Raw genomic sequence first — 8,295 nt, 5'->3', positions numbered from 1 at the left:
ATTTTAAGTGTTTTTCAAAAAATTCAAAATGGCGGAAAATCTATATAACCGGAAGTTATGGGTTCTTGAGGCAAATGTGTTCCTCATGAGGAGAGGCATCTCTGTGCAAAGTTTCATGTCTCTACGACATATGGGGCATGAGATATGCCCATTCAAAGTTTGCAATTGCAGTCGGTTGCTATAGCGCCCCTCTTTGGCCAATTGATGTAATACTGCTTCATTGGCATCCTCCCATGACCCTCTACCACTGTGCCAAATTTCACATGGATTGACCAAGTCAGTGAGGACAAAAACGTGGAACAGACACTCAGACAGAGTTTCCATCATTATATAGTAGGATGTCATTCCCAGTTTTGCAGAATTGTTCAATATTGGTATCCTTGTCCGACAGAACTGTTGGTTGACTGAAAAGGTTAAGCATAGCTGTTACATTCTGCTGATCCATTTTGTGGTTACATGTTGTACTTTCTTATTTCTCACCTTGAGTGGCATTGAGATATTTGTAGCACAGCCATAAATGCGGCTTGTTGAAGAAGCTTCTACTGTAAGATATCGGTAAGATTCAGGTCTCAGGGTCGGTACCTCAAAAAGAGCAAAAGCTTCTAACCATTTTACTGCGAGAAATATTTTGAAATACTCAGATATAGAAGAAGTAGAGACTTCTGTTTATCCACTCATCCACACTCAGTTGGCGTCCAGAGTTTGTGGTCAGTGGAATATAAAATACAACACTCTCATTGATGGCTTTTTTTGTCATTTGAACACAGTACAGGCACCCTTTACTGAAAAACTGCTGAGTAATCCACAGTGTCTCTCCTGTACAGCAAATGTCTATGTGGCAAGCAGCCAATTTGATGGTCAGTATAGAGACACATGACATTATTAACCCAGTTGTCACTCTTGACTGTCACTATGAGACCACACAATCCACTAATGTTATTACAGCTAGGTCAGGTCCTCAGCGATGACACTCAGTGATATCTTGGCAAGCGTCAGCTCAAGGGGCCCGCAGTAAAAAGCCTGACCTGGCACCGAAATGATGTAGACCGTCTTTTAGTTTTATTGAATGCTATTTCTGAATTTGTGCCAGGACAACATGCATTAACATATGAAAGAGAAGCACTCTCTTAAAGATGTAGGGAGTGGGGTAAGAGGAGCAGGCTCAGTGCAGGCCAAATGCCCAGTGTCTTTTTTTTTTTCATCCGAAGCCACATCCCATTTACAAAATGTAATTTACACCTTGATGTCACAACAGTGGGCACACTGTGTATACACATTACAAGATGTTGTTAGTGTCCAAGTATTCCAACCTGTTCTTATTTCCCAGGGCATCATATACAGCAGCTTGGTTTGTGGCTGTTGGCGTCGGATTCCAACCATAGATAGATAAAATAATGGATGCAGCTACCGTGACATCACCCATTGGTTTGTGGACTCCTGAGTTTGTTATTTCGGCTATTGCCATCTTGTTTGTTTGTTTGTAGCCAAAACTGACCGTATCCATACAAGACGGTGGAGCTGTAGAGGAGCGAGGGGTGGATCTGACTCATAGACTTAAGCAGCACCCTGCAGACAGCCTGTCACTCAAGCATAACATTAACCCTTAATAAAATGTAAACAGGTGAGTAATATAAAAATTCACCCCACATGCAGTTGTAATGAAAGATGAAATTAGCTATAGAGACCAAAACCGTTCTATGTACCAGGCTGTAAAGTTGGGTATTTTAACATGACGAGTTGCAAGTGAGAATGTATTGAGTTTTCATTGTGTCCCATCCCTCTCTGTGATGGTAGGCCTTTTGCACTGCCTTTGGATATGGCTTTTCTGAACCGGTATGAACGCGCACCTTTAGATGTAGTCAACAACACATTGTAGAGTCTGTTTTATTCTCAGGACACTGTCCCCCTCGCTGAAGCCCGTGGCATGCTTTGGGACATTTTGTGCAGACACACTGTATGTGTCACTTCAACAAAATCACAATGTCTAGAAAAAGTTAGATTGAAAAAAAGGAAAAGATATCCCTCCCTGCTCAAACAATAATTTCACAAACAGGACTGCAGATACTGTATTTGTGTACTTCAGATATTGGAGGCACAAACATTTGCTGCTTTGGCAGCCGGTGTGAGCTATAGTTTCCCAAAAAAAACCCCATCTCTGTGACACCATGCAAAACCACATTGCAGCCTTAATCAGGCTCATTTATAGGGGTGGCCAGTCTCTTGATAAGTAATCGTCAAGTGTCTGAGGATTTTATCTTGTGCATTTAATCACAGGCTTGGGCTTTACAGCCCAGATCCTCTTCTACCACTCAGCTCTCCCCAAATAAAAAGGACGGGCTCATTTTCAAGGAGCGCCTTGTGGCTTATCAGAGGTGATATGCTGTCTTCAGTTCCCCTCAGGCCTGTAAACTGAATGCATTAGTAATGAATCACTCTGCAACCATACCCAAGTGGACAACAATTTGTGTCCATCCCTATCTGCTAACTCGGTCTCTTCCACCACCCTTATGTGTGACCTGAGGGATTTCTGGAAGAGACCAACTCCTAGCTGAAAATAGGGGGGGGCTGCTCATATATTATTGTCAGTGAGGATGACAGCCATCTTAATACCATATGTGTGTCATGCATGCAGCATAACCCTGCCCATCAGCATTATTGTAGTTTATTAGGGTAGCACCTTCGCTGACAGCTGAACAATTGTGTTTTATTTCTGCTGTTGCCCGATAGTGTCATTTTCATGCTCCTAGCTCTTCCCTGTCATTTTCCCCTTGCCTGATCCCTTTTGAGATACTGACGATTACACACAGACCGAGGAATATGGAAAAGACTCACTGCAGCGCACTCTTTCATTGGAGCTGTCATACTTCATTGAAATGAAAAGCCAGTGGGAAGCGTAAGACGCTGAACCAAAAAAAGAGAATAAGGAGGTAAAAATGTACAAGTGAGAGAAATGAAGGGTTCGGGCGTTCATCATCATCCACTTGACACACAGCAAAGGCGACAAGCAGCAGTGATAAAAGAGACATGGAAAGTGATAAATGTGGCGGGAGTGTAAACTTTAATGGCCCAACCTTGGATGGGAACAATTTGCCAATATTTAATTAACTGTAATGTGATCAATCAGAGTGTTAAAGGATGGAGCTGTTCCGGTGGGGCACTCTGCCAGCGGCAGTCATCCTATAGCTCATTTAGCTTTGAGAAAGCTCCAAGGAAATGCAGTAATCAACAAAAGCGGCTCTGGGTTGAGTCTGGAGGATCCCATTGTCACTGCACTGACAACAGTTGTATGTTTTCCTCGTAAATCATTGCAAATGTTCTGCCGCTCGTTTTGGTTTCAGGCCTGCATTGCACAGGGGCAGTGTTGCAGTCAGGATTTTTGTGTTTGTGAGATTAATCTTGCATGCTTGGGAGATTTCTTTTGTTTCTTCTTTTTTTTCTGACATTTATCTCCAGTTGCAAGTTTGACATGGTGGATTTTGTGTTTGTTTTTCATCTGACATCTTTCTGTTTCACTTGCCCTGTTTCTTGTCCTGAATATATCTTAAATTAAAAAAAAGGGTTGAAGAAGTTAAGTTCTACATCTGGAGCTGGATGCATGTACTCCGTATTAAATAGCCTGCAGCCTCGATGTTTAGACAATTATTATTCCTCTGTCTTTCTTCTAGCTATACCTCATATACACCTGGTTGCACAATCCACCTGTACACTCCTATACTCCCAAAACAGCAGAAAGCACTGGAGTAATGGTTCCCAACTGGTGAGTCAAGGTCCAAAAATACACTTTACTAAAACACACTTTATTTTGAAGGACAGTGAATTTCTGGTGTGTCAGATGCTGCTGTAGAGTGAGTGAATGATGGATAGCTACCTACCAGAGACAGCAAACTAGCTCATCAACATGGTCAAACGCAAGCATGATGCTGAATGTATTAAACCGTGTGGACCTTCAAGTAATGACTGAGGAGAAATCTGGACCTGTGGCTGGACCAGTTGGGAACCAGTGCTCCAGGGTACTGATGCAAAGTTAATAAAAATCTCTATAGCAAAAATGGATTTATCATTTACATTTATTTTTGTAACTTTTATGGCTAAAATTACCAGTATTTGGATTATAAGACAAATTGTTTTAGTTCACTCTGCTACCTTATTATGTTAATGCGCATCATTATATGTTAACAGTTGATATGTGGTGTTTAGGCTCTGATGTTGTCACTCACCAAAAAGAATACATCAAGCTCAGCACAGCAGAGATTGGGGAGTGATGATCATTACTTTCCCCTGGACTCAGAGGCCACAGATGGATGCTGGGGTGGAGATAGGGCGTATGAAGTGCAGAATAGTATCAGCAAAGACCACTTTCATGTCTCCCACATGTCTACATGGCTACACAATACCATTTCAGCAATGCTGGATTTGTATTTCTTTATCTAACTGGTTCCTACCTGCCCTTGTTTTGTGGAGACAGGTATGAGTTATACACAGAGAGACTGAGTGCTTAACAGTGAAGAGAAGTTGCTGTACCTCTAAGCTGGGATGTATTAGTACTGTCTTGTCTTGGAAACAAATGTTGTGGCCAGCTTATTACCCACAGCCCGAAGAACTGGGGAACACCTACGATCAAGAAAAGAGGGTTTCAGGTTTTAAAATGGGCCATGCTAGACATAAATAGGCACATGGAGAGCAAATTCAGATAAACCGAGACCTTAGACACGTATGTTTGTGTCAAAATGCCTGCAAATTCAAATCCAATGCCCACAGAACAAAAACAGGAAAATAAACAAAAGCATCTGCGGTTTATGTAATCCTAAAATAAAAGCTACAAAATGAAAGGAAAAAAGTCACTCTGCGGCCACAACATGACATCAACCATGGCCTGCAATGAGACCTCTCGAATTAACATCTGACAGCTTCTATTTTCCAAATAACACCATGATGTACTTTCACATAAATCTAATTTACACTTCCAGCACCCAGACCTTTCATTTCCCTAGCCGTCCGAGGTCATGCTTTCCTATGCATGTGTGCTCTTTTAATTCATAGCAGCTTCTTCTTCTCAGGCTCTTCTGCAAAATCCGACAAATAGATAAATTAATAAATAAACTCATATCTCAAACCCAGACATTTTCATCTGGACCGTGGACTAAGATCCCAGTGATGCCCACTGTGCTGTCTGTCAAAAATATATTCCATCAATAGAATAGCACCTAAAGCTGTCAAGGAAGACAGACAACGGTCAAGCTAAATGAAATAGTGGGGAAATTGATGGCATACATTACCCCAACCTCAATTTTCTATTTGACCTTTATAACTCACCACCAAAAACTAAGAGCCCCTACGCTTTCTTTTAGGTTGAGTTCTCAATTTGTCAGAGTGAAGCAGGGAGACGGTGAGGTTGGAACCTTTTTGACCACAAAAATATATGAATTGGCTAATAAAAGCTCGGATGATGAAATTAAGAAGGTAATTGGATTCCTGCATGTGCAATAAAATAAAGCTGGATTGGGTATAATTAAATTGTCCGCTCAAGATTTAGTTTCTTCGCAGCTCTTTTCTTCCCCGTTAGAGCTGAAAGCAGGAGGAGGGTTACAGTGACAGGCAGAAGAAGACATTAGAAAGAACACAGGACGGTCGTAAAACAGAGTGAGACACACAGGTTTCTTTGCTAATGTTCTGGCTCCACCCAAATGGCGATTTGTTTAGGTGTTCACCTTCAAATCTGTCAGGATGATATCATACCTTTTTCAAGTTCTTCTGAGATTTCATGGTCAGACACAAGCAAAGCAAGACTCGTAAACAAAAGGGACTCTCATGGGGCTTGTCATCATAATTCTACTAGTTTTGTTTCTTGTTTTAGGGGTTGACTTTGTCCTCATGTGCCTAAATGACCAGAACTAAAGAAGTGACTGGATGCATAGAGAAAATAGTGTAGATAGATTAGCGCTAGACAAGGAGTGTACAGCCACTACTCACAGCTCTGTGTTAGGCACAGCAGTGCTTTAAACTAAATGCTAACATCAGCATGATAACACACACAAAGAGAGATGTTTAGCAGGCTAACATTTGTTAATTAGAAGCTAATTAAAGGTCACAGGATCATCAGAATGATTACAATCCATCCCGTGACAATCTCAGAACCCACTGTCAGTCTGATGACAGTGTAGCCAGCGGATATTTAGGCCAAGACTTCCTCTCATCATGTGCTAGTCATCCATCCATCCATTTTTAACCACTTATCCGAAGCCAGGTCGTGGGGGCAGCCGGCTAAGCAAAGTATTTCAGACGTCCCTCTCCCCACCAACACTTTCCAGCTACTCCTGGGGAACCCCAAGGTGTTTCCAGGCCAAACAAGATATGTAGTCCCTCCAGCATGTTCTGGGTCTGCCCCGGGGCCTCCTACTAGTGGGATGTACCCATAACACTTCTAACAAGAGGCGACCAGGAGGATCCTGATCAGATGCCCGAACCACCTCAACCCATCCGTTTCAATGTGAGGGAGCAGCAGCTCTACTCCGAGCTCCTTCCGGATGTGCGAGCTCCTTACCCTATCTCTAAGGCTGAGCCCAGCCACCCATTGGAGGAAACTCATTAGCGACCTCATTCTTTTGGTCATCACCCAGAGCTTATAACCATAGTTATGACTGGGACGTAGATGGACCAATGAGTCGAAAGCTTTGCCTTCTGGCTCAGCTCTCTCTTCACCATGACGGTCCGGCACAGCGCCTGCATCACTGTAGACAATGCGCCAAACTGCCGATCCATCTCCTGCTCTGTTCTACCCTCACTTGTGAACAAGATCCCGAGATACTTGAACTCCCTCGCTTAGGGCATTAACTCACTCTCAAGCTGACAGACATTTAAAGCTAAATTGTCATGAGACGACAGAGATGGGTTCCAAAATTGCATTTTGACCAATGCGTTCTGCCTCCCTACATGTACCTTTTTCGTGTCGCTCAAACTTGATAGGGTCAGTAGTACTCGGACTACAAATGGACTACACAGGAACACTTCTAATCTCATCCCATTGCCTACACATCCATATGCAGATATCTGCACACATAAATTAATCCTGTTGGGGAGCTGAATGTCTACACCAAATTTCATGGCAATCAACAGTTGATGAGATATTGGTAGAAAAGTGGTCGACTGACCAACATTGACAGACATTGCCAATACTTGTATTAATCTTAAGTGGCACTAAACGTGTGAAATATCAGTGTTTATGTACCTGTGAAATACCTTAGATTTGATCTCAGTTAGGAGTCTTGCTCAAGAGCACCCCAACACGGGTAATCTTAGATATGGAATCAAACCATGTCTCTACAGCAGTGTTGACCATAAGCAAAAAGTAGTGTCAATAATTGTAGTTCAGCAAATTCACTGAATGAATTTATGTAGATGCATTCATACCTCGTCACTCCCACCAAGAATATACTGAGCTCAGCACGGCGGGGATTGGGGAGTGACGCTCATTACTTCCCCGAGGGAACTGAGCCTAAAGGTGAATGCTGGCGTGGAGATGGGACTTATGAAATGCTATATTTGCACAAGTTGGTGTGGTGGAACCCCTGATAGCAAGTGAACACAGCTGTTACAGCATCTAGCTTTCAGGTAAGCAGTGCAGCAGCAGGCATGGAAAAGTAAAGGAGTGAGCAGAGCACCAATGGATTGTGTTACAAAGAGTGGTGTATTTCATGTAATGGTAGCTGCAGCCTTGAGTTGCCGGCCTGATTTGGCTCACAGGCTTTTCTTCGTTGGTGGTGTTTGGGAAAATCTGATTTTAGACATCATCAGCCTAGCTTCACTGAGCCTATGACTGTTAAAGGATTCCAGTTACTGAGTCCCGGCTGTAAAACCTGATGTAGGTCCTCGTGTTTTGAAGTGTTTTTTTACTTATCTGCCTTTGTTTTATGTCCATGTCCTGCGGGAACTTTAGTCTTTGTGGTTTGCGCTCTTCAAATGTCTGTCAGTCTACAGTGGATGCCTCCAGTCACAGTATCATAGTGCAGCAGCAGTTTTATACTGTCTACCAGGGCAGTTTTAGTTCAGCTCACCCCAGGGCCTGACTATCATTCTTTCAACCTTAATGACTCAATAACCTGCACACACATATATACACACACACATACACGTACATCCACCACCAAAACCATTACAATAAGTGATTCATCAGCACTGATTTATTCCCTGTCGGAGTTTGTGTTAATTACAGAGGGCTAATCGATAACTTCCACTAAACGATGGCTCAAAGGTATGTATGTGTACGTGTTCCTGTGTGTGCACTTGCACGCCGTGTGT

At 42.7% G+C, this 8,295-nt stretch overlaps 1 protein-coding gene across 1 annotated transcript in view; it reads left to right on the top strand.

The window, feature by feature from the left end:
* The window catches only part of LOC126397843 (calsyntenin-2-like), a 351,479-nt gene that overhangs the window by 138,504 nt on the left and 204,680 nt on the right, over positions 1-8,295 (top strand). The window lies entirely within an intron of this gene.

This window comes from Epinephelus moara, chromosome 2 (genome assembly GCF_006386435.1).
Source record: "Epinephelus moara isolate mb chromosome 2, YSFRI_EMoa_1.0, whole genome shotgun sequence".
In the NCBI taxonomy this organism is placed as follows: Eukaryota; Metazoa; Chordata; class Actinopteri; order Perciformes; family Serranidae; genus Epinephelus; species Epinephelus moara.
The sequence above is the reverse complement of the archived record's forward strand: the minus strand, read 5'-3'. Positions and strand labels throughout refer to the sequence as shown.